Below are 25,450 nucleotides of genomic sequence, written 5' to 3'. Positions count from 1 at the left end.
TTGCTTGTTCCAAATCTTGTAGTAATACTGATGCTCCAGAAAGTCAGGCCACGGATATTCTGCTGTTGTGAGTCCTCCCTACAAAGAAGTGGAGCTGTGCATCCACCAGTCTGAGAAGCACGTGGTGCTGTAGTATTTGGAGTCAATCAGAAAAGCTAAATGGAAAAACGACTTCAGAGAATTATCACCATAACCCCCCACAGCTACAAATTATTTTGTGATTCTGAGGGTATATTTAAACAGGGATATTAAAACTAGTTCCCAGGGAGCCAGCCCTATAGTAGAGCAGAAATTGTTTATTACCTTCCTGCACAAACTTGCCTAAACCTGTGGGAAGGACCAAAGGGAATTTTCGGTGTTGTTGCCTATGTTAATGAGGCCAAGAGGTCCACAGAGGGATAAGGAAGTCCAGTGAACCAGCCTGTGTGCAGCGTGGGAGAAGGGGCATGTGTGTGGTCCCCTGAAGTGGCTTAGGGGTCACTTACCAGTGCACCTGAGTTTCCTGACTGTATAATGCAGGAATTGGGGCTCTCCAATGTGATGTTTTCTCCTTTTTATGACATGGCTCAGGACAGTCCTTCTAAGACTCCTGACCAAGGTATGGGCCGTTCAAGCAGATTGGGTCCAAAGGGAGGATCTCTGCAGCAACCCTGACCACGGGTCCAGAGGGAGGATCATGGCAGCCTGAAGGGATGAGGGGATGGTAGGACAGGTGGCCTAGAAAAGGCGAATTCCAGGATCCCAGGCACCTGGTATTTCCATTTTAGATATTGAATTTACATTTCAAATACTGGCCAGGGAGCTTCCACCAGGGCTGCAAGCAACCTCAGCAATAGCCATGCTGGTGAACCCCACTCCTACCTGAGTAACGGCCTCAAGGGATGCAGCCCAACCACACTGTGCATACTCTGGGAGGTGGGCAGCGCATGGAGAATGGGCGTGGTATAGAGAAGAGGGTTGGATGGAGAATCAGAGGCGTGGGGCCCAGGGTCCGAGAGACAAGGCAGGAGTCGGGGCCACGAGCTGTGCATGCTGGGAGCTTTTCTCTCTTAACCGGTCCCAGCTGACAGCCCGTAGAGCTGCAAGACTAGAACTCCCAGGATGTTCTGGGCACAGGGCTGTGCCTAGCCCTGTGGGGAGGAACAGGGCAATGTGAGCTTGGCCGAGGGCCAAACCCCCATTGAATCAGGACTCTGGCCCTGCACCCACTCCAACTGGACTGAGTCCCAGAGGGATGGGACTGGATGAGAGGGACCAGGGAGTTAGGAGGGTGTGGCGGCTGCATGGGCAGCCGCGGGCCTGCAGCGTGCAACTGCTTCTGTCCAAAATTGAAGCTGGACTCGCGCCTCTTCCCCACCACCTCCCTCTGTTGCTTGATTCCTCCTCCCACCTGCATGCCTGTGGGTCTTTCTACAGCCTCCTACCTAGTCCAAGGTCAAGTGCTTCTCTAAAGAGCTTATGGGAACTGGTTTGACATCCCAGAAACTTTCCAGTTTGCCTGCTGACCTCTGCCTTCTCCAGCCAAAGTGCCATCATTTCATCAGCTTTTGGGAGACCTTCGCCCTTGTGGCCCCTCTTGCAAGCACAATTTAAGAGTTTGCTGGGGGTAACATTAGCTGTTGTTTGCCTTTTTCACAGATGTGGAAGTTGAGGCATCCTTGGGGTTAATCATTGGTTTCCCTAGGATCTGCTAAGAGCAGAGGGGAACAACACAATTCCCAGGCAAGTATCTAGTAGGCCGTTTTCACTAACCCATTCCAGTGCAGAGGCCTCCAAAACAGCATCCTTAAGATGAGAATAGCTTAAGTATTTGATCACCTAATCTCAGCTCGGGCCTGAGTGGCCAGTCTCTCAAGGACATGAGTGATGACTCTGATCCTTCAGGAAGAGACCGGTGGTCCAGCTTTGGGAAAGGCATGTTCATGGTAGACAGCACCTGGGCAGCATTTGAAACCCGTCAGCTTTAACATCTCTGCTTTGGATTCTGGCAAGTTTCCCGGATAAACATGCCCAGGGATAGTCAAATGTACCGTATTCTTTAAAAATTGATTAGAGTAGTGAAATGAACAGAGCATAAAATATACTGATTATTTGCAAAAGATGAAATGCAAGCAAGACCTTCTTGTTAATTTTTTTCTCCTCATTCTCTTGTCTGTGCTGTACGCTTGAATGCAGAAATAAAAAATTTGAATTGCCAAGTTATCTTTTCCTGAGCTTGGTAAATTATCTTAAAAGTCTTATTGAAACCTGTGGAGGAATGTTTAGCAGCTTTCATGATTCATGTCCTCCCTAAAAACCTGGGTGTTGATCTACATGAAAAAAAGTCCTTGTTTATATTACACATCCCAATAAGTTACATTTCTGATTCCTGAATGTGGGATATTATCAAAACAACTGAAAAAGCTGGTCATGGAAACTGGACCCTGTCACTATGTGAAGAATTTGCCTCTTTATGAATTAATGACTTGAATTATTTAACATTTTTGTAAAGAACGGACGAGAAACTCTACAGTGTCTGAATGTGGGAAGACGGGGAATTCTCGTTAGACCATCTCCTCGAGTTCTTCTCTCGTGTTCAATAGACCCGGGTGATAGTCCGTGTGTTCAAGTGCAGCGCCACTCCCCCAGCCCCAGTGTCCATCCTACTCTGGCCTGTGACATCTTCAGGGGGTTCTGATGACACTCATCCACAAGGGTTGGAAGGAGACATTGTAACATGAGGATATTCATCATCTTAAAACCACAAATAATGGAGAGGAAAGTCTCGGGTTCTCTGTGCTCCAATGCAACTGCTGTTGGGGTGTGACTTCAGTGACCACTGTGCTCCCAGCAGTCCCCACAATGGCTGTCTCAGACATGTGATCTCCTGGTACAACCACAGCAGCTGTTGACAGAGCTGAGCTCTCGTGGTTCAGTGTCTTCCGTCAGATTTTGTGGCTCTGAGCCTCCTATGCTCAGCCCCTTCCCATTCCTAACTGCTGCATTGATTGCTTTGCAGTTGTTTCCTATGAGCCACTGTGTGTAACTGGATTTCACAGTGTCTTTAGGGACCCACCCTCACTACACGAGTCACTGTACAACAGTGACTTATCCTGGTGTAGCCCATGTTCATCGTCTCCAGTGGAGCTGTGAAGAACCCTGCTTACTAGGAGCCTCTCTCATTCTCATGCTTCTGGGGCTGCTTATGAAGTTGAGCATCCTGTCTTTGGTCTCATTGCCATTACTCTTTTCATCGATTATTTTGAAGTCGGATATGACTTTGTTAATAATGTGGACACTGGCTGTCACAGGCACTTTTATGTATCTTCCCCAACAGCTCTGTGAAGTAGTCCTGTGATCCCCATTTTACATGGGGGGACACTGAAGCTCAGAGAGATGGAGTAGCTTCCTTCACGTCACACAGTTTCTTAGTACATTTTGTGTCTCCACCTGGAGCTCCGCTTCTCAGGTGTGACCACTTAGCTGGTGTTCCACTTTATGCCTCTCTTCCAGTCTCCCTAAAGGCATACGCCCCATCCTGAGTCCATTGTCTGCTTGATGGCAGTCACCCTGTACAAACAGTCTCCAGGCAGGGATTGGACTAGTGGGGCGTGGTCCTCTGGCTTACTCTGGAAGGTACTAGGTTCATGGCGAGAGCTGGAGCAGTGGAAGATACTGACTGTCACTCACCTGGAAGGTTTATTATGTAGAAATACTCCACTGAATTTTTGCAGGCGCCATGTCTTCTTTGTCTTCATTGCTCCTCTGGGCTTTCTCCTACAGTCCATGCTGTGCAGTAACATAGAGTACAGAGACTGGTGAACATAATACTGTTGCCCTGCACCAAATGGTCACATCACTCATTTTTCTAATTATGAAACAAATACACACTGTAAAAAAAGTCAAATTGCACTGATCTATGTAGAGTAAAGTGAAACATTCCCCTCACTCTCCTACTCAGAAGGAACTATTGTTAAGAGGTTGTGGCTTATTCTTCTGGAAATTTCTTATGAATTTATAAATACACAACGTTTTTTTTAAACATAAATTACATAACTACATCGTTTTGAAATTTACTGTTTCCCAAACCATATATCATAGACCTCTCTCCTTATCAGTGCACATCACTCTAACTTACCTTTTTAGAAGTTTTAGAGGTATTCCAAAGAATAGGTATACCATGATCCGTTTATATCTTCTTTGATAGCAAAGGGATGACATCCAGTTTCACTATTATACATAATGCTGCTATAATATCCTTGTATGGAATTTATTACACTGCTTTCAACTACTCAATATGCTTTGTTTCCTTTTAGTCAGAGACTATGATATATTTTTAACACTTTTATGGGACTTATTTTATAGGGAAATTAATTTTATCACTGAATAACCACATTTATGCGGAGCCTAGACTTCAAGGTCATCCATCTCAGTATTCTGGAGAAAAATCATGAAATTTAGAAGGTATTATGCTTGCTCCATCACATTCTAACAAGTCATGTTAACAATGTGAGTTGAATCTTTGAATAGCCTCTACTCTCTCTGTTCAGATGAAGGATGACTTTTTCTTGTCTTGAAAACTTCTGACTCCAGGGGATCTCAGTTGTGCTTCAGAGAGGGTAAGATATTGGTGTTGTATCTATTTCTCTTCAGCTGTAGGCTGTGTCTTCTAAAGATCATAGAATTGAACATGGTCCAATCGATATATGTGATTTGGCTCAAAAATTCAAAGTAATGAACTCAACATAGGAATCTATATCTTTTGTTCTTAATAAAGAATTTCCTTTGATATCCTTAAGTCTCTGTGATTACTAGTAAAAACTCACCTATGGGTGAAGAGATGTGGTTCTGCCGGCAATGTCTGGCTTGAACATCCCTAGTTAAGCCTGCCACATCTGTAGGTAGATTAGACTTGACCTCTTGATGATCTCTGCCCTTGGTCTTTGACCTGGGCAAAAATAAGAATTTAAAAAAGCTGCTGTTATTAGAACTCAATGCTAGAAATATCCAGTAAAGAGTGAGTTTGGTTTGGTAAACCAAAGGGAGTATAAGCAGAACAAAGTCATTAATATCTATAAAATTTCAAAAAATTCTAATTTTTAAAAATATAACACTATTTTTGCCACAGTGCAAACCTTGTATATATATGAATGAAATATCCCTCTGTCCATTTCTTAAGTTGTTTCTACTGATTTGATGGATTTATCTTCTAACCCGGATTCCAAGTGTGAAAGAACATCTTTGTCCTTCACAAAAAAGAAACCATTGAGATTTAATTTTCTTTTAGCTCGGGATCCCAGAGGTTTGAGGAATAAATGATCATGAAATGATGCAATGATTTTGAAATCTAATTGTTAATTAGAGGGGTCTAAGAGGTGATTGAATGGTTGTTCATCACCATGGTGAAGGGTATTGTACACATGGACATGTAAACACGATTCAGGAACCTGCTTCAGCACGGTGACATCCCTGATAACCACAGTGCAGGGGGATCTAGGCACAAAGCCTTCTGCCTCGATCTCCAGGGTTACATGTAGATCCAGGTGTCTTGACAGTGGCTTCAGAGCAGCTAACTTTTATCTATTTCTCCTCTTCCTTGTCTCCAGTTTATCTCAAACAGTCCTGGCTACTATATTTTAAAGTAAGACCAATTATAGTTATCTACGTGAGTTTCTTGTTCATTATTAGAGAGTGATAATCAAGGATACCATCAAATATCATTTAATTGACCTAATTAAATTTGTTGTACCTTATAATTGATTAGAACACTACGTTTAGTTCAGAGTTTGATATTCACCAAGTGTGTTAATCTGCTTATAACTGCTATGTGCCTGACTCCTCGTATAAGTGTATCTTTGGCCCATCACAAGATTTTAATGACTCAAATCATCATAAATTAAGATAGTGTACTGTCTTTTGGATGCTAGGGAGGCATATGGGTCCATTTTGGAAATATGCCCATCTGTCTTTGCTGTCCATGGGAAGTTGCTGGTTACTGGGTCTCCAGGTGGCTTGCGCAAGCCTTAGGTCTGTAATAGCTTGGTGCCTCTCTTTCTACTTGGGGTAGAAATAAAAGAGATCAGAGAGACTTATTAATGTTTTGGTTGCATGAAGTCTTCTATGAAGACCATCCATGCATATTGTTCTGGATAGCTCTCGGTTCCTGAGACTACTAGTTACTTTAAGGGCTTGTCAGGAACTGTGAAAGGTCTGATATTTTACCTTTCCTGCAAGCTAATAAGTTAGGCTACAATGGTTTTACAGATGCTGGCAAAAGACACGAGATGCATGGGTCAGAGACAAAGGACTTAATGACACACAGCAATAGCAGTGGCCAGAGTATCAACATTTGCACTGGTTCACTAAATCCCACTTCCTACAGGGTGATACACAGTGGGCCAGGTGACATGGAGAGGGTTGCAAGATCTCAGAGCCTAAGGAACTCAAATCTTTGATAACGGGCAGGATGTCTGTTAACCTTTGCCCTGGGGTGGTGTTATTTTTATTATACTGGGCAGTAAGCAAGGCTGCCCTTTGCTCCAGAGGAGGCCACTATTTCTATCTTCCAAGGCTCACAGCTCTACACACATCCTTGAAAAGATAACCCGGTCTTACCTGTTTTCAAAGATAAGCTTGAATGAGACTTGATCATCATTCAGTTCTTCTGTTTCCTTTATTGAGATTGTGCTAATATGTTCTTTCTTCTGTAAAGTTCACTAACTTTATTCATACATAAGGGATGCTTTTGGTTTTATTTATTAAGTTGAAATTGTCTTATTAGAGCAAATGATGCAACTGTTATGGGTTGGATCTGAAAGTATGCTTTTCCAGGAAAAATGTGAAAGAAGATCAGTGCTCACAGAACTTTGCCATAAGGAGCTGATAGCAACTTAAGTGATTTTAATTTGAATAGTGTTTTGTGCATCTTTCTTCCATTTACTTCATCCTCTCTGCTTCCTGTAACTCTCATATGGGAATGGGGCACTTTCAGGGATTCACTGAACTCATTTACAATATTCAAATGGTTTTGTTTGTTGTGTTTTTTTAATTGAGGTAAAGTTGACATACAATATTATATCAGTTTCAGGGGTACAACGTAATGATTCAATGTTTGAGTATATATTGAAATGATCACCACAATAATTACAGTTAACATCTATCCCCATACATAGTTACTAATGTTTTTGTCTTGTGATGAAAACATGACATATTTCAGGGTGCAGAAGAATCAACGATGGTGTCATACTTTTCTATATACAGCGTAATGAATTTGGACATAAGTATACACCCTTGAGACTGTCAGCACCATCAAGGCCACAAACATATCCATTATCTTCCAAAGTTTTCTCTCACCTCCTTTAATACTATCATTCTGTGGTAAGAACTCTTAGTATCTACTCTAGTAGCAAATGTGACGTATGCAATAGAGTTTTCTTAGCTGAACGCACTACACCATATCCTACATCTCCAGAACTGATTTATCTTGATAACTGAAACTTTGTATCCTTTGACAGTCAGCTCCCCATTTCTCCATCTCCCCAGCCCCTGCCAACCACCATTCTAACCTCTGCTTGTATGAGTTTGACAATTTTACATTCCACATATAAGTATTTGTCTTTCTCTGTCTGCCTTATTTCACCTAGCATAATATCTTCTAGGTCCCTCATGTTGTCAAAAATGGCAGGAATTCCTTCTTTTTTCAATGTTGAAGAATATTCCACTTCTTTATCCATTCATCATCAGTGACGTTTAGGTTACTTCCATATCTTCGCTATTGTGAATTAGCTGCAATGAACATTAGATTACAGGTATCTTTTTGAGACCCTGATTTCAATTCCTGTGGGTGTATACCAGAAGTGGGATTGCTGGATCATATGCTAGTTTTCTTTTCTGGAGGAACCTCCGTACTGTTTTTCATAATGGCTGTACTAGTTTACATTCCCATAAGGGTTCCTTTTATTCACTTCTTCACCAATATTCGTCATCTTTAGTTTTTCTGATAATCAACATCTTAACAGGTGTGAAGTGATAGCTCACTGTGGTTTTGATTTGTATTCCCTGATGATTAACGATGCCAAACACCTTTTCATAGACCTATTGGCCACTTGTATGTCTTCAGTGGAAAAAGTCTATTGTGGTCTCTTGCCCATTTTTTAAATTGATTTGTCTTTTTGTTATTGAGCCAACACAAAAAAAGGAGAGCAAAATTTCCAGGCATTATGGATGCTTCCCAGTTGATGCAGATGGTTTTCTGTTTACAGTCATACCAAAAGATCATGTTTCGTGTTTTTTCTTCAGCTTTTTATAAGACCAGCAGTAGCCGCAGCATGGCAGATAATCGGGATCTTCTGGGTTTAGAGGTTTACAAAATAAATGAGCGGTAAGGATTTTTTTATTTTTCCAAGGAAGTTATTGTGATCATATTCCATGGAATACAGGATTTCATAGGTGGAGGAGACAATTAAGGTGAGGATTGGTGATTGATTGGCATTACATCAGATCTTGAGGGACAGGTATGTACTGTATGAGTGTTTTAAGAAAAATATTAGAGATCAGGAATTTGTGGTGAGTGAATATGTTTTCTTAATTATTTACTTTTGAACATAACCACTTGGATTATGTGGAACTCTGGGATATGGGAGTAAGTCGTTAGCAGGGTGTGGTTGATAATATCACTATTGATTTAACCTCTATGAACACCACGTGGTCAATGGATTAAGCAAATGAGTAGACAGAAAACACAGAAATGGTAAGAATTGGGATTTAGTAAAGGACTGGGGACTTACTGTCCTGAGTGGGAGTGCCAGGACTTGTGCGGTTGAGAGTGACAAGGACAAGAAGAGAATAGAATCACACTCAAACAAGGAGGGGGTGTTAACAGGATGGAGGGGGAGCAATGATCTTGCGTAGCCTTGAGTTTTGACCTTGAAGTTTCTGTTCTTGATGCAAATCTGTCTGTTAACATCCCGGGACAAAGGTCAGAGCTATCCCCAGGGAATCGGGGGAGGGTGGAAGTACAAAACAGCCAGGATAATTCTCCTAAAAAGGCAGGCTTCCTTTATCATTTGACCCACTTTCATGATCGGTTTTTGTAGGGTAAGAGGAAAAGAAGGATTATAAGAAGAATGATAGTCACGTCTTCACAGACGTTGGAACACAGAAGGAGCAGCAGGGGCCTGGCTTCCTGAGGACAGGTTTAGGCTGAGGGCTAAACCCACCGCAACAGCCTGGAGGAAGCTACATCCAGCAGGATGGACGTGCATGGAAGTCAGAGACCTGCTGATGGTACCAGCTCGGCAACTCCTCTGGGAACAGCCCAGCCAACACCACTGTGTCCCATGACCAGGGCCTCCTGCCCAAAAATGGCACCCTGCTGCCCATGGGCGGAACAGATTCCTCTGCTTGTTAACCTGGACAAGATAGACGGGAATGTATCAGAGAAAGATCAAGTGAGAAACAATCAAACCCGCAGCCTGCCCAGTACACCTGCCCTTCTCTCCTCTCCTCTCTTTCCAGACCCACAGCCTCCACTCTATCTTGGTCATCAGTTCTCTGCTCAAGGACTCGTCTTGGCTATAGAATTCTTTAAGTTTTTGAGAGCTTTACCCGAGGGGAGGGGAAAGAGGGAAGGATAAATTTAGGGATAATGTGAGGGGTCTGAGTGCAAATCCCTTTTCTTTGAGAACCCAAGAGATTCAACCTGCCTGGAGGAGTGTTCTCACTGGACTCCTCTGAGTGCTAAGGTCTCATGGGACTGGGAGGGGACTCTCCTGTTGGTCACTGGGGTCTACACTCCCCAGCTCTACAGAGCAGCTCTGTTCTGACCACTATGAGTTTCAACTGGCCATAACGTTCTGTTGTTATAAACACTTGAAAATCTCCAAAGTAGCTCAACCCAGTAGCTGACATTTAGGGAAACCGAGTCCTGAAGCAGAACTGGTTCACTAAGGACACCAGAAGACTTAGATACAAACTGCCGACGCCCAGGCCCTGTCCCCAGGATTTGCTGCCTCCCAGGATTTCCCGGATGACTGAGGCGCCAATGGCAGTCATGCAGGAGATCCCCCATCCATCCTGGTCTTCCTATAGAGAGAGGCCTACCCACGGGGAAACTTCCCCCCATGTGTTCTTCAGGTAGCTTGTGGAGGTTTTCTGCAGAGCAGAGATGACAATGCGGGGTGAGGAGAAGTTCTTCCAGATCTCGCACTCCTGGGGAAGGGAAGAGAATGAGGTGTGAGGTTGGGCACTGGAGCCCCGCTTGCTCTAGCTTCAGTCCCCTTCTATTTAAATCTCCCCTCTTGGATGAGACAGATGCTCAGGGAGCCCCAGAAGGACATTTAGGAGCCAGAGAGAAACACTCACAAGGAGGAGGAGTTTAGCTCAACTCAGGGAATTAGCCATGTAGGAAGTGAGCATCCTCGCACTGGGACCTGGTGTCAAGGTCAGTGGGCCCCTGGCAGGAAGGGACTAAGGACTTGCAGGAGCTTAGACCACACACTTCAATCTTGGGAGCTGATAAAGGTGGAGAGGCAGTTCCCAAGTCTACAGAGAGGAGCTCCATTGGGCCACCCATGGCACACCTGGGCCACCTGGACCCAGTGCTCTACCACCCTCGCCCTGTCCTGGGCTGTCATGATCGGGTCCCCGAGGCAGGTGGTCATGATGAGGCTGGCCACCCTTCTGAACTGGTCGATGGTGGCCTGGATGGTGGGTGTCTAGTGCTCACTACCAGGCTTGTTCTTCTTGTGCCAGGTGGATCCCAGGCACTGAGAGGGCACCACCTTCCAGAAGAGCACCTGGGGAACAGGAGGAGTGTCATCCAGCCCTGCCACAGGCCACTTCTCTGTCCACAGCCCCTAAAGTCCAACACAGGTGTCACAGTTTAGAGCTGGAGCTCAGGAAGCTCGGGATGTGGCCTGAGCCTTGCGAGAGTCCCTGGGTTTTCTTCTCTGTCCACCAAAGGTACCCAGAACAGGATGACCCAAGACCCAATCCCGACAGGGAAGGGAGAGGAGCATTTGCACCCAGCCCATCCTGGCTAACTCCAAGCTCCAGACGGTGGCTCAACTCTGCTCATGCCAAGAGGGCATCTTCCACCACCCTGATCTCCGCTCTGGTCCCACTCCCCATTCTGATGCACATTCCCCCGTGGCAGCTACAACCACTGGCCTTGTCTGTCTCCCTTGTAGTGAAGCACACATCAGGTGTCAAGTCCTGAGGCTGTTGAGCCTCCTGAGGAGACGGCTGGGCCACCGTAGACCTGGCTGCACACAGTGAGTTCCCCTCCACCACTGATGGACCAGGCCCTGCCCAGCTTTCCATCTCTTCTACCTCATGGAGCTGGCACAGCCACTCTGTGCAGCAGGTCCTGTTAGTGTCCACCTCTACGGTCTGCAGGTGGACAGCAAAGGCTTGGGGGTTCCAGAAGTTGCCCAGGTCATATGGTTGGTAAGGGGTGGAGCTGGGATTTGGGCACAGATCATGGGAGTCTGGATCAGGTCTGGGGCAACGATGGCAGAGGGAAGGCCTGCTCCACCCCGCCCTGAGAGCCCAGCTGCTCACTGCATCCATCATGGTCAACTGCTCCACCACCAGCTTAGGAGAGAAGGCCGTGAGGTTGGGCTTCTTCTCATGCTCCTTAACAGCCACAGGTGGAGATGGACTTCCCACTAGAAATGATGGTCCAGGTGACTCCAGCTATGCAGCTCCCACTCCTGCTGGAGCTGATGTTGGCCCTTGCTCCAGCTCCATCCCTGCTGATGGAGGAGACGCCGACTCCAGCGCTAGAAACTGTGATGTGAACGGAGCTGGAGCCAGCTCTACCTCCACCACTGCCCACTGCTCTGCTTCTGCCACTGGCTGGAGCTCTGCAGCTGGTGCTACAGTGGGATGAAGAGAAAGATTCACCCACATAGCTGACTTTCCATGTGTCCTTATAAACACAGGAAAGATCCCACTTCCCTTCCAGGAATATCCAGCCTGAAGTCCCCCTTACCCTCTGCCTCTGCCTCAGTGGCCTCCAGAAGCTCACACCGGGTAAGGGTAAGAGGGTCATGGCAGCTCAGCTCTGAACCAGGCAAGGTTACCTGAGTGTACATCCCCTTTAGCTTGAAAAAGGGACAGCCCCAGTCTGGTCATGCCCTAGTTCTGGTCCAAACTGGTCATCTCAAGGTCCTGAGTGTGGAGACCCTCTGCTCCTGCTCTCATCTCAGAGCAGCACTGGATGGTGTTTGTGGCCTCAGGCACCTTCCCCTTGCCTAGTGAGTTGGTGAAATTGAAACCATTGGGCAGCTCCTCGATGACCTTCTGACTGGAGTTCTGCAAAGACTGCTCTGGAGGTGGGCCTGAAGGTATCAGGGGCTGCCTGCACACTGCCACTGGGGTCATCCCTCAAGAGAAAGTCTGCTCCTCAGTTCAGTCACAGAGGGACATCCCTGCAAAGAACTGTGGTCAGGCAGGAAAAGAGATGAAACCTCTATGGCTCAATAACATAAGAGTAGAGGAGCTCACTTTCTCATGCTGCCAGCCATGACCTGGGCTATGAACATGACAGGCCCACCATGTTTCCGACGCATAACAACCAGCTCCTGCCCAGGAATGGCCTGCCCCTCATACCCTGCCTTCTCCTCTCCACACAAACACACACAGACACACACACACGATGAAGGGTAAGGGGTGTGGGGCTGATCAAGTGGGATCACAGTTGCGTCCTGGCCTGCATTAGCCTTTCCTGGGCTGCCCCGTGTTACCCTTTACTGCCTCCTGCCAGACGCCCAGAGGCATCGGGGATGAGGGCTGAGCCAACGTCGGCAACGACCAAAAAGTTTCACTTTCTGGGTTTTTTTGAGCCTAGATCCTCCAAACGTTGGGATACAACAACAAAATATTTTTTCCTGTTGACTGTCTCCAGTCAAGTGAGCTGGATGGGGGGCTGTGGGTGCCTGGTTACCAGAGTTCTAAGATCTGTTGAGGTCTATGACCAAGGAAGTGAGGTCATTTTTCAAGATTCCTTTACCTGGGCCCCTTCCCTCAATCAGACTTGTCCAGAGCTGCCCCCTGTGCCCTGGCTGCTAACCCTCCTCCCCCATGTCATCTCTTTAACTGTACACAAGGAGCCTACATAGCCCTAGTCACAGCTCCCTGGAATCCGAAGTCGGTTATTAGCTTTTAGGAGACAGAGATGAATGCAGACCTCTTTTTTCTTACCAGTTCTTCATCCTGAGAAAGTCCCTGTACCTCTCAGTTCCTCCACAGTCTCTAAACCTGCACCATGGGGATCAGGCTAGAATCTACTTCCTAGGGATGTCACCCGGTGTATATGACAGAATATCTATTACCCCTGTGGGCTGGTGTCACATGTACCTAAGGCACAAACTTAGAGATGGTAGAATAACAAGAAGGGGTGACAGGTAGCACAGAACACCACTCAAAACAGACCTTGGTTCTAGCAATGTGATATTGGAACAGTCGCTTCCAACTTGGCCTCATTTTCAGGTCAGCATCATGAGGGTGTTGAAACTAATGGGAATTTAGATACTGCCATCCTGCAACATAAAACCATTCAATTGTTTCCTGTTTAATGGTGAATGCGACCCAAGTGTCTCGTCTTGGCCTATGAGGTGGGCAATCTCCACAGTGGTACCCAGTAAGCCTCACCCATGGTATAGCCATCCCCGTGGAACCACTAAGTAGTTAGTAACTGGCTTCTTAACATAATAACAGCCAAAGTCATGGGATGTCTTGTCTAAATTTTAACTAAAAAAGTCTCTCACTTCCTCTTACTCCCTCTTTCATGTTCCATCTCTCTCTCTTTCTCTCTCACTCTGTCGAATCCCTGTAACTGAGGAATAAAATACCAGTGTTCTCGGGCTTCCCAATGTGGATGCCTAGAGAGGAGAGAAGCACGAGATTGCCCAGGCCAGCAGACATAAAGAAACTCAGGCTCTCAGTCCAAACTGAACCCTGAAAGGTGAGAGTGAACTTGGGGGCCAGTCTTCCTCCAGTTGAGCCTCAGTTGCAGGCCACACAGGGTGGTGATGAGGTAAGAGGGAAGAAAGGACTGTGGGAGCTTTCTGCCTGCTCCACCTGGAAGGGTGAGGGCAAGAACAATGTCATGTGACACTGAGTCCTCAGGAGAACCTGTGAGGTAGCTTGAGTTCTCACACATTCCAGATGAGGAAACAGGCTCAGTGAGGCCTGGCCCAAAGCTCAAGCTCACACCCAGAGTAAGAGTTGGAGCTTGGCTTGTTCTAGAATCACAACACCTTGGAGGATGGAGTGCTATTGGTACCAGTTGCCTGGAGTCAGATGTCCAGGGTCAGAGGACAGTGGTGCTGGAGAGAAATGGGGTGAGGGGACTATGGGTTTACTGACACGCTCCTCGACCCTGGCTGCAGGGGCCATCCACGTTTGCCCCCTCGCAGACCAGCCTCCAGATAGTGCAGGAGAAGCAGCAGGAGCAGGTGAGTGTGCCTGTGGGGGAGGGCCTCTGCCCTCCCAGCTGGATGCCCTCAAATCAAGAGAGGAGGCCCCTTCCTCTTGGTGCCACAGTGCCTGAATCCCCCAGTAGAAGTGACCAGGAGGAGGGCCTGGAAGAGCTGGTGCAGGATGGGTTTGTTGTGGGGAGGACCAGGGACCGCACACCCTGTGATTTGCCAGAAGCCGGCCCTGGGAGGTGAGGAGGAGAAATGTGGTGTTCTTGGGCTGTGAAAGGAGGAGGAGTTGAGGGGAGGCTGCTAAGCATCCTAGGCTGCTCCCCGTGGGAACACTGGGGTGGGCCAGGGGCTGAGGGTGAGTACTTTTCAGGTGAGGGTCCGCAGGGGGCCGACTTGAGAGCAAGGACTCATCCCACCCACAACTTGATGTCACAGAGTGTCATCCCGTATCTTGGCACTTTCCTTGGTCACCTGCTGTTGCTGCACCTTCTGATGGGTGATAATCTCGAGGTGGGTGCACCTGAGGACCAGGCAGGGAGGACCAGGATCCTGAGCCTTGGGATGGGGAGTCCCCGAACTGAGATCTGAGCTCTCAGCACTTGGCACATATCCTGTCATAAGAGCCTCTCAGCCACCCCTGGGATCTCGAGCATCAGGCCCATCTTAGGGATGAGTGAACCGAGGCTCCACCTGAGACACCCATTCCGGTTCCTCAGGCTGGGGAAGCTCAGAGCTGCCTGACGGCACAGCTGCTTGAGGTTTTATCTGAGCTGGACTCAGCCTCTCCCTCCCACGCTGCCCATGGAGGGAGAGAGATTTCGGACCCCTCCAAGTCAGGCAGCACATAAGTGGCTGAGCAGTCCTGTCTGCCTGAGGCCTCAGCCTCCAAGTCTGTCATCAGAGAGGGTTGTGCTGCCAGGTCCCTCAGCCTCTCCCCCAAGTCCTGTTTCTCTGGAGCCCAGAGCTCGGCCTAGGTCCAAGTCCTGTTTTCTGTGCATGCCCGGCTCCCTCTGGTGACCTGGCAGTAGTGCAACTTGAGAAGGGTTGGACATAGGGGGCTAGTCAGCGTAGTGGGCTCTGTCTGATGGACTCTGGCTGTCTGCCTTCCAGGGGAATGAGATCAATCTGAGAAGAGGACTGAAGTGAACAGCTGCCGCACCTCCTGCAGGGGAAGGGAAGGAGGGGGAAATCAGAAACCCTCTGGGCAGAACAGTCCCTTGCTCCACGACCTGTATCTTACATTTAGTGGAAGAGTTTGATAACAGAGAAGTGGGAGACCCAACCAATTGGCGGGTGGGTTGAGTGGAGGATGGCTTCAAGGAAAACTTCCTGGAGGAGGGGCTAAGTATTCCCATTCTGTGAACAGGTAGAGCCTGGATGGAACTGGAGTGAAGGAGGGTTCCCAGGACTGGCCCCCTGCCCCACTACTCACCACCCACAAGGTCCATGAAGCATCCCCCACCCAGGCTCTATCTGCATCCTCTCCTTCCCTCTGGTCCCAGGAATACCCAGTCATGAGACAGATCCTTGTGCTCCAGGTGCATGCAAAGAATTACAACCAAAGCCCGAGGAGCGATTCGGACCTTGGTTCCAGGTCATGGAGCTGCTCAACGAGAATGATAGCTGAGGCCAGGCAGGAGTTGGGGGGGGCAGGGGTGGACTGTCCCTGTTGGCCATTCCACAGAGCCTGTCTCCGTGGCCCCACACTCAGCCCCAGTCCTTATTGCATGGCGACCTCTGGGACACCTAGACTCCAGCTGCTGGGCAGGCAGTGGGGGGACACCTGAGGTGTGGCTCCTGGTAGGCGCACAGATGCCTCTCTGTCCTGTAGCTACAGCCTGTCCTGCCAGCTGGACACCCAGACCTAGTTGGCCAGCAGAATACTCAAGGATAAGAAGAACCCGCCATCATTAAGGTCAGGGGTGAGTGAGTGTCTTGGCCGTGGTGACTGACTCTTAGGGGTTCAGTAAAGCTTCGTGCTAAACGTGCCCTTGGGGAGTCGGACAGCTGGCACTGGGATCCCAGCTCCACTACTGAGCAGTCCTGTGACTGGGGTGACTCTCTTCAGCTTCCTGAGACTCCATTTCCTCCTCTGTGAAATAGGTGATACTAAATGATCTCTTGCGTGTCAGGGACAAGTGGGGTACTAGTGGCTGACAGCACTGAGCACAGAGTCTGGAGCACTCAGTGCAGTGGGGACAGGGTGGGGGCCATGGTTCTGAGGGAGGCCCCCCAGGATAACCCGACTCTTCTACTCAGTCCCCAGGCCCCAAAACCCAGCCCTGAGCCAGTGGCTGATCACAGCCCCATCCTCAGCTGCGGGGACGCAGCTGGGAGGCTTTCGATGCACTGGGCCTGCTCCTCCCAACTGACTGGAAGTGGAGCATTGTAAGCTGATCTCTGAGGTCCCCAGAAACCCATGCGAGAGGACATAACCCTACCCCAGCTCCCTGATGTCTCTACCCCAGCACCTATTCACACATTGGGGAGGGACAGTAGTTATTTGTTGTAAATTATAAATGCTATATTTCAATATTATATTAAAGTCCTGTTCCCTTTAAAGCCTGGGAGTTGTGGTGTGGTTCTGTCGTTTTCTGTATGCATGTGAGTGATACACTGAATCTCACATTTCTCCTTGAATCACGAACTCTCCTGGGTCCTCAGCTTATTGTATGTGGGCGAAGGGAGAAGTGTCAGCCCCTTCCCTGGTTAGTGGGGACTCTCCCAAGTCCCCCTAATTCTGAAGATCAGTTCATTTCAGTATCATTCAGCTCCTCCAAGGGCAGACGTGGCCCTCGCCCGTTCTCTTGGTATTTTAAGGTTGAAGGTACTTTCACAGGCAGAGCAACAACCACTGAAATGTGGGTGTCTTTAAAACAGCACAACCCAGGACAATGTCGTGCCACAGACAGGGGCTGACTTTCTCCATTCTTGAGAAACAGGGAACGTTTTCTGCTTCTCTTTTTGAGATTTCTTTTGACTAAATTTTAGGAACTTGAAGTTTTCTGGTTCAATCTCTGGAATTGCATCAGCTCTAAGTGGAGAAAACAATGTAAAAAGATCAAAACGTGCACTTGGAGAGGACAAGGCCCAAGGAAGCTCATTTGCAAATGAACTAAAGGCAGGCAGGACCTCGCTCCTGAGGCCCCTCTAGGGGATCCATGTTCACCCCTGACCTAGATTTGAATCCCTCTGGGATCCTTGTCCAGGACTCTCAATTCCTTTTCTTGCTTGTTCTGTATCCAGGAGGAAAGATTTCTGATGCAGCTTTTAAGGCTACTGCTGGGCTTTGTTCCATAAACATGACTGCTCCCTGTGAACTAGGATTTTCAGCACCCCTGCCTTCCTTATGCAATTCCCTTTAGGGCAGACATTCCCTAGAAGGCCCCAAGCCTCCTCCCTGGCTTGTCCTGATGGATCCTGGGTGATCTCTACTTTGCCAGTATAAGGGTCCATAATCCTGGCCAGTGAGTGACCTCACACTGTCCCTTGCTGTCCAAGGTGACTTCTGAGCCTGGGTCACTCTGAGGTCCATGGTCTTGGACAATCCTCCAGTTTACACACTAAGTGTTGATGTTACCAACTCGTCCAAATGGGGCAATTGGGCCCGAGCCCATAAACTGTGTCGTCCCTGGGTTTTTGTGTTTTGGTCCCCAGTCCTGTGCTGTTGTTACATTACCACCACCTACTGGGGTGTGAACACTGTTTGGAGCTTTCAAAGATGAGGCAAGACAGGGGTGTGGGGGGCTCCAGCAGAGAATGCCACTGAACTGATTGTCCATGGACGTGCATGAACACAGACTTACCAATTAAAATACTGAAATGTTTCCTATCTGGTGGTGAACAGACACTGCTCTGAGCTCACACCGAGAACCCGCCCCATGACTAGGAGCTTTCAAATGGTTACCAAGTGGCATTTTGAACCGCATCTCTTGGGAACACCCTGTAAGGCAAGGACCAGATGAATCACTTGGCACTTGTGAGTTATCCCCTCATTTCTGATGGCTGCAAGTGTCACCCAAACATACAGGCTGCACTCTGCCAGGGAAGTCTTCTCAGGACAACCAGAAGCTTAAAATGAATCCTGGTTGCCGGCATCCCAAACCCTTCCTGACACGGCTCAGCCACCCAGGAAAGTGATTTGGTAACGGAAAGATTGGGAAAGCTGTACTTTCCCTCCAAAGAGAAAGAGAAGTGCCAACAGTGAAAGCTTGATCCCTCAAATAGACAATTAAATCCCAACAAGCAGTGGGTTCTTTCAGCATTACTGATGCTGAAAATATCTCCTTTGATAATAGCACGATCCCCCAACTGCCATGTTCATCTCCATGAATCAAATTTCCAACACATATGGATCTAAAAAACTGAGGGAAATCTGCTATTTCCTTAGATGCAACTATGAATTAGCATGCAACAGAGAACAGAAAAATAGAGTCCTAGAAGTAAATATCTAATTTGAGAACATAGACACAAAAATGTGTTTGAAATAATATTTTAGACTCTATTGGAATATTATACAAAAAGAATAATCCATTTTTAGTAGGTTTTACTGTGACTGTGAGGGGAAAAACTGAATCATCCCGTGACATTGATAACTCGCTGCTGACTTTAAAGAAGCAATAAATAATATACATAGTAAAGGAACATGAGAGAATAGCATGAAAAAGGAAGATCTTTCTCTCCTCACCTGAAACTCAACCTCTCACCTCAGAAAGAAACTGTTGTCTATAATTTCTATGTCTCGAAGCAGAGTTTAATAAAAGAAAAGTATCAATATATTTTAAAGTTTCAAGAGCTCAAAGCAAGGAAACATTAGGGACACTGTCAAGAGACCTCACTGAGGTGCCTGCTCCATTTCATCTGCTGTCAGGATGGCCTTCTTAGACCCTCACATTCTCTGCCTCGCTAGCATGTCTGTCCGCCATCAGTGCTATCATCAGTCTCGCTCCTGTGCCCTTCACTGCCCTTCCTCCTTCCTGATACCTCCACAGTGGAGCTGTGGAATGCACAGATCAGTTCCTGGAATCATCTCTGCCAAATCTGAAGACCAGCAGGTGTGGGAATGGGACCTGGAATGAGATCACCTGCGAGCACACATGGTGGGAATCAACTGTGTGACTAGGTGCAAGTTTTCACAACGTTTTGGCAAGATTGAAAGGACTTACGTGTTGTCCTGCACTGCAGCAAACCTGGAGTCCTTGCGGTCTCTCAGGCCAGCAGATCTGTTGGGGATGGTCCAAGTTGTCCTCTCAGAGACCCGTCATTGCCAGGATAGGATGGGATTCTAGTAACTGCCCTCTTGAATATGTCACTGAACATCCTTAAAAGAATGGAAATGCTTAAGCCAGGCTTTGGTTTCGACTGTTTCCCACAGTTATGCTGCTTCTTCTGTGAAGACGTGACTTATCATCCTTCTTTTCCTCTTACCCTATAAAAACAAATCATGAAACTGGGTCAAATGATAAAGGAAGCCTGCCTTTTTAGGACAATTATCCTGGTTGTTTTGTACTTCCACCCTCCATCTACGCTCTCGGGATATATCTGACCTGTGTCCTGGGAAGTCATCAGGCAGATTTGCATCAAGAACAGAAAGCTCAATGTCAAAACTCAAGGCCCCTCCAGATCATTTCCCCCCTCCATCCTGTTAACACGCCCTCCTTGTTTGAGTGTTGGTCTATTCTCTTCTTTTCCTTGTCACTCTCAACCGCACAAGTCCTGGCACTCTCTCTCAGGACAGTCGACCCCCAGTCCTTTCCTAAATCCCAAATCTTACCATTTCTGTATTTTCTGTCTACTCATTTGCTTAATCCGTTGACCACTTGGTGTTCATAGAGGTTAAATCAATAGTGACATTATCAACCACCACCTGTTAGCAACTTACTCCCATATCCCAGATGTTCACATAATCCAAATGGTTATGTTCAAAAGTAAATAATTCAGAAAACATATTCACCCACCACAAATTCCTGATCTCTAATATTTTTATTCAAACACTCATACAGTACATACCTGTCCCTCAAGATCAGTAGTAATTCCAGATCAACGATTCTCACCTTAATTTCCTCCTACACCTATCAATCCTTGATTCCATGGACTATGATCACAATAATTTCCTTGGAAAAATAAATAATTCCTTACCACTCATTTATTTTGTAAACCTCCAAACCCAGAAGATCCCGATTATCTGCCATGTCTCAGCTACTGCTGGTCTTATGACAAGCTGAAGAAAAAGCACGAAACATGATCTTTTTGTACCACTGTAAATACAAAGCCATCTGCATCAACTGGGAAGCACCCATAATGCCTGGAAATTTTGTTTCCTTTTTTTTTTTGGCTCAAAAACAAAAAGACAAATCAATTTAAAAAATGGGCAAGGGACCAGAGTAAAATTTTTCCAGTGAAGACGTACAAGTGGCCAGCAGGTGTATGAAAAGTTGTTCAGCATCACAAATCAGGGAATACAAATCAAAACCACAATGAGCTATCATTTCACACATGTTATGATGTCGATTATCAAAAAAACTAAAGATGACAAATGTTGGTGAGGATGTGGAGAAAAGGAACCCTTGTGGGAATGTAAACTAGTACAGCCATTATGGAAAACAGTATGGAATTTCCTCCAAAAATGAAAACTAGCCTATGATGCAGCAATCCCACTTCTGGTATACACCCACAGGAATTGAAATCAGTGTTCCAAAGAGATATCTGTCCTCTAATGTTCATTGCAGCAAATTCACAATAGCCAAGATATGGAAGTAACCTAAACGTCACTGATGGATGAATGGATAAAGAAATGGAATATTCGTCAACATTGAAAAAAGAAGGAATTGCTGCTATTTTTGACAACATGAATGCACCTAAAAGACATTGTGCTAAGTGAAATAAGGCAGACAGAGAAAGACAAATATTTCCTTATTTGTGGAATCTAAAATAGTCAAACTCACAGAAGCAGAGGTTAGAATGGTGGTTGCCATTGGCTGGGGAGATGGAGAAATGGGGAGCTGATGTTCAAAAATACAAAGTTTCAGTTATCAAGAGAAATAAGTTCTGGAAATCTAGGATACGGCATAGTGCCTACAGTTAACAAGACTGTATTGCATACGTTACATATGCTAATAGAGTAGATATTAAGAGTTCTTACAACAGAATAATAGTAATAAAGGAGGTGAGAGAAAACTTTGGGAAATGATGGCTATGTTTGTGGCCTTGATGGTGGTGACAGTCTCAAGGGTGTATGCTTATGTGCAAATTCATCATGCTGTATATGGAAAAGTATGACATCATCGTTGATTCTTCTGCACCTTGAAATATGCCATGTCCTCATCACAAGAGAAAAACTTTGTAACTCTATATGGGGATGGAGGTTAACTGGAATTATTGTGGTAATCCTTTCAACATATATACAAACATTGAATCATTATGTCGTACCACTGAAACGAATTTAATGTTGTATGTCAACTTTATCTCAATTAAAAAAACACAACAGACAAAACCATTTGAATACTGTATATGAGTTCAGTGAATCCCTGAAACTGCCCCATTCCAATATGGGAATTACAGGAAGCAGAGAGGATGATGTAAGATGGAAGAAAGTTGTACAAAAAAGTATTCAAATTAAAATCATTTAAGTTACTATCAGCTCCTTGTGGCAAAGTTCTACGAGCACCGATCTACTTTCACATTTTTCCTGGAAAAACATAATTTCACATCCAACTCATAATAGTTTCATCATTTTCTCTAATAAGAAAATTTCAACTTAATAAATAAAACCAAATCATCCCTTATGTATGAATAAATTTAGTGAACTTTACAGAGAAAAGAGGTTATTTGTCCAAACTCAATAAAGGAAACAGAAGAAATGAATGATGATCAAGTCTCATTCAAGCTTATCTTTGAAAGCCAGTAAAACCAAGCTGTCTTTTGAAGGATGTGTGTAGAGCTGTCAGCCTTGGAAGATAGAAATAGTGTCCTCCTCTGGAGCAAAGGACAGCCTTGCTTACTACCCAGTATAATAAAAGTAACACCCCCCCAGGGCAAAGGTTAGCAGACATCTTGCCCCTTATCAACGATTTGAGTTCCTTAGGCTCTGAGATCTTGCATCTCTCTGCATGTCCCCTGGCCCACTGTGTATCACCCTGTAGGAAGTGAGAATTAGTGAACCGGTGCAAATGCTGATCTGGCCACTGCTATTGTTGTGTCATTAAGTCCTTTGTCTCTGACGCATGTGTCTCGTGTCTTTTGCCAGCATCTGTAAGACCATTGTAGGCTAACTTATTGGTTTGCAGGTAAGGTAAAACATCAGACCTTTCACAGTTTCTGACAAGCCCTTAAAATAACTAGTAATCTTAGGAACAGAGAGTTATCCAGAACAATATGCATGGATGGTCTTCATAGAAGACTTCATGCAACCAAAACTTTAATAAGTCTCTCTGACCTCTTTTATTTCTACCCCAAATAGGAGGAGAGGCACAAAGCTATTGCAGACCTAGGGGTTGTGCAAGCCACCTAGAGACCTAGTGACAAGAGACTTCCCATGGGGAGCAAACACAGATGGGCTTATTTCCAAAATGGACCCATGTGCTTCCCGGTCATCAAAAAGACAGTGCATTATCTTCATTTATGATGATTTGAGTCATTAAAATCTTGTGATTGGCCAAAGATACACTAATAAGAGGAGTGAGGCACATGGCGGTTGTAAGCAGATTAACACACTTGGTGAATATCAAACTCTGAACCAACTTTAGTGTTCTAATCAATTGAAAGGTACAACTAATTTATTTAGGTAGGTTAAATGATTTAATGTTATGCCTGATTATTATTCTTCAATAATGAACAAGAAGCTCGTGTAAATAACTATAATTGGTCTTATTTTAAAACATGATAGTCAGGACTGTTTGAGATAAGCTGGAGAGAAGGAAGGGGAGAAATAGACAAAAGTTAGCTGCTCTGAAGCCACTGTCAAGACCTGTGGATCTACATGTAACCCAGGAGATCGAGCCTGAATCGTGTTTACATGTCCATGTGTACAATACCTCTGACCATGGGGATGAACCACCATTCAATCATCCCTTACATCCCTCTAATTAACAATTAGATTTCAGAATCCTTGTATCATTACATGATAATTTATTTCTCAAACCTGTAGGATGCCAAGCTAAAAGAAAATCAAATATCAACGGCTTCTTTTCTTTGAAATATCAAGATGTTCTTTCACACTTGGAATCCTGATTAGAGGATAAATCCATCAAACCAATGGAAACATCTTAAGAAATGGACAGAGGGATAATTCATTCATATATATACATTTTGCATTGTTGCAAAAATAGAGTTACATTTAAAAAAATTAGAACATTTTGAAATTTCATAGATATTAAAGATTTTGTTCTGCTTATACTCCCTTTCGTTTACCAAATCAAACTCACCCTTTAATGGGCATTTCTAGTATTCAGTACTAGTAACAACAGTTTTTTTAAATTCTTATTTTTCCCAGGTCAAAGATCAAGGGCAGCGGTCATAGAGAGGTCAAGTCTAATCTACCTAGGGATGTGGCAGCCTTAACTATGTATCTTCAAGCCAGACATTGCCAGCAGAACCATATCTCTTCATCCATTGGTGAGTTTTTACTAGTAATCACAGAGGCATGAGGATATCAAAGGAAACACTTCATTAAGAACCAAAGTTATAGGGCCAGCCCCGTGGCTTAGCGGTTAAGTGCATGAGCTCCACTGCTGGCGGCACGGTTTCGGATCCCGGGTGCGCACTGACGCACCGCTTCTCTGGCCTTGCTGAGGCCTCATCCCACATACAGCAACTAGAAGAATGTGCAGCTACAACATACAAATATCTACTGGGGCTTTTGGGGAAAAAAATAAATAAATAAAAACTTTAAAAATGAACCAAAGTTATAGATTCTTATCTTGGTTTCATTACTTTGAGTTTTTGACCCAAATCATATATATGCATTGGACCATGTTCAATTCTATGATCTTTAGAAGATGCAGCCTACAGCTGAAGAGAAACAGATACAACACCAACATCTTATCCTCTCTGAAGCCCAACTGAGAGCCCCTGGAGTCAGAAGTTTTCAAGACAGGAAAAAGTCATCCTTCTTCTGAACAAAGACTGTAGAGGCTATACTAACATTCAACTTATTTATTTTGTTTTTTATTTTTGCTTTGTGAGGAAGATCAGCACTGAGCTAACATCTGCCAATCCTCCTCTTTTTGCTGAGGAAGACTGGCAGGGGGCTAACATCCATGCCCATCTTCCTCCACTTTATATGGGACACCGCCACAACATGGCTTGACAAGCAGTGCATCGGTGAGTCCCGGGATCAGAACCCGCGAACCTTGGGCCCCCGTGAACCCTGGGCCACCACAGCAGAGCACGCACACTTAACCACTTGCGCCACTGGGCCAGCCCAAACATTCAACTTTAAATTGTTAACGTGACTTTTTAGAATGTGATGCAGCAAGCATAATATCTTCCGAGTTCCAGGATTTTTCTCCAGAATACTGAGATGGATGACCTTGAAGTCCACTTTCCCCATAAATGTCTTGATTCCGAGATAAAATTAATTTCCCTATAAAATAATTCCCATAAAATTGTTAAAAATATATCACAGTCTCTGACTAAAAGGGAACAAAGCAAATTGAGCAGTTGAATAACAGTGTAATAAATTCCATACAAGGATCTTACTGCAGCATTATGTATAATAGTGAGACTGGAAATAACCCCATCTCCAGCAAAGGAGAAATAAACAGATCGTGGTATTCCTGTTCTTTGGAGTAGCTCTAAAACTTCTAAAAAGCTAAGTTAGAGTGACGTGCACTGATAAGGAGAGACGTCTATGATATATGTTTTGGGAAACAGCAAGTTGCAAAACGATGTCGTTATGTAATTTATTTATGTTAAAAAATTCTTTATGTGTATTTATAAATTCATAGGAAATGTCCAGAAGAATAAGCTGCCACTTCTTAACAATAGTTCCTTCTGAGTAGGGGAGTGAGTTTGCAGGGAAGGGGATGGAAGTGGTA

This window comes from Diceros bicornis (genome assembly GCF_020826845.1).
Source record: "Diceros bicornis minor isolate mBicDic1 chromosome 1 unlocalized genomic scaffold, mDicBic1.mat.cur SUPER_1_unloc_3, whole genome shotgun sequence".
Classification (NCBI taxonomy): domain Eukaryota; kingdom Metazoa; phylum Chordata; class Mammalia; order Perissodactyla; family Rhinocerotidae; genus Diceros; species Diceros bicornis.
This window is presented reverse-complemented; position numbering follows the sequence as displayed.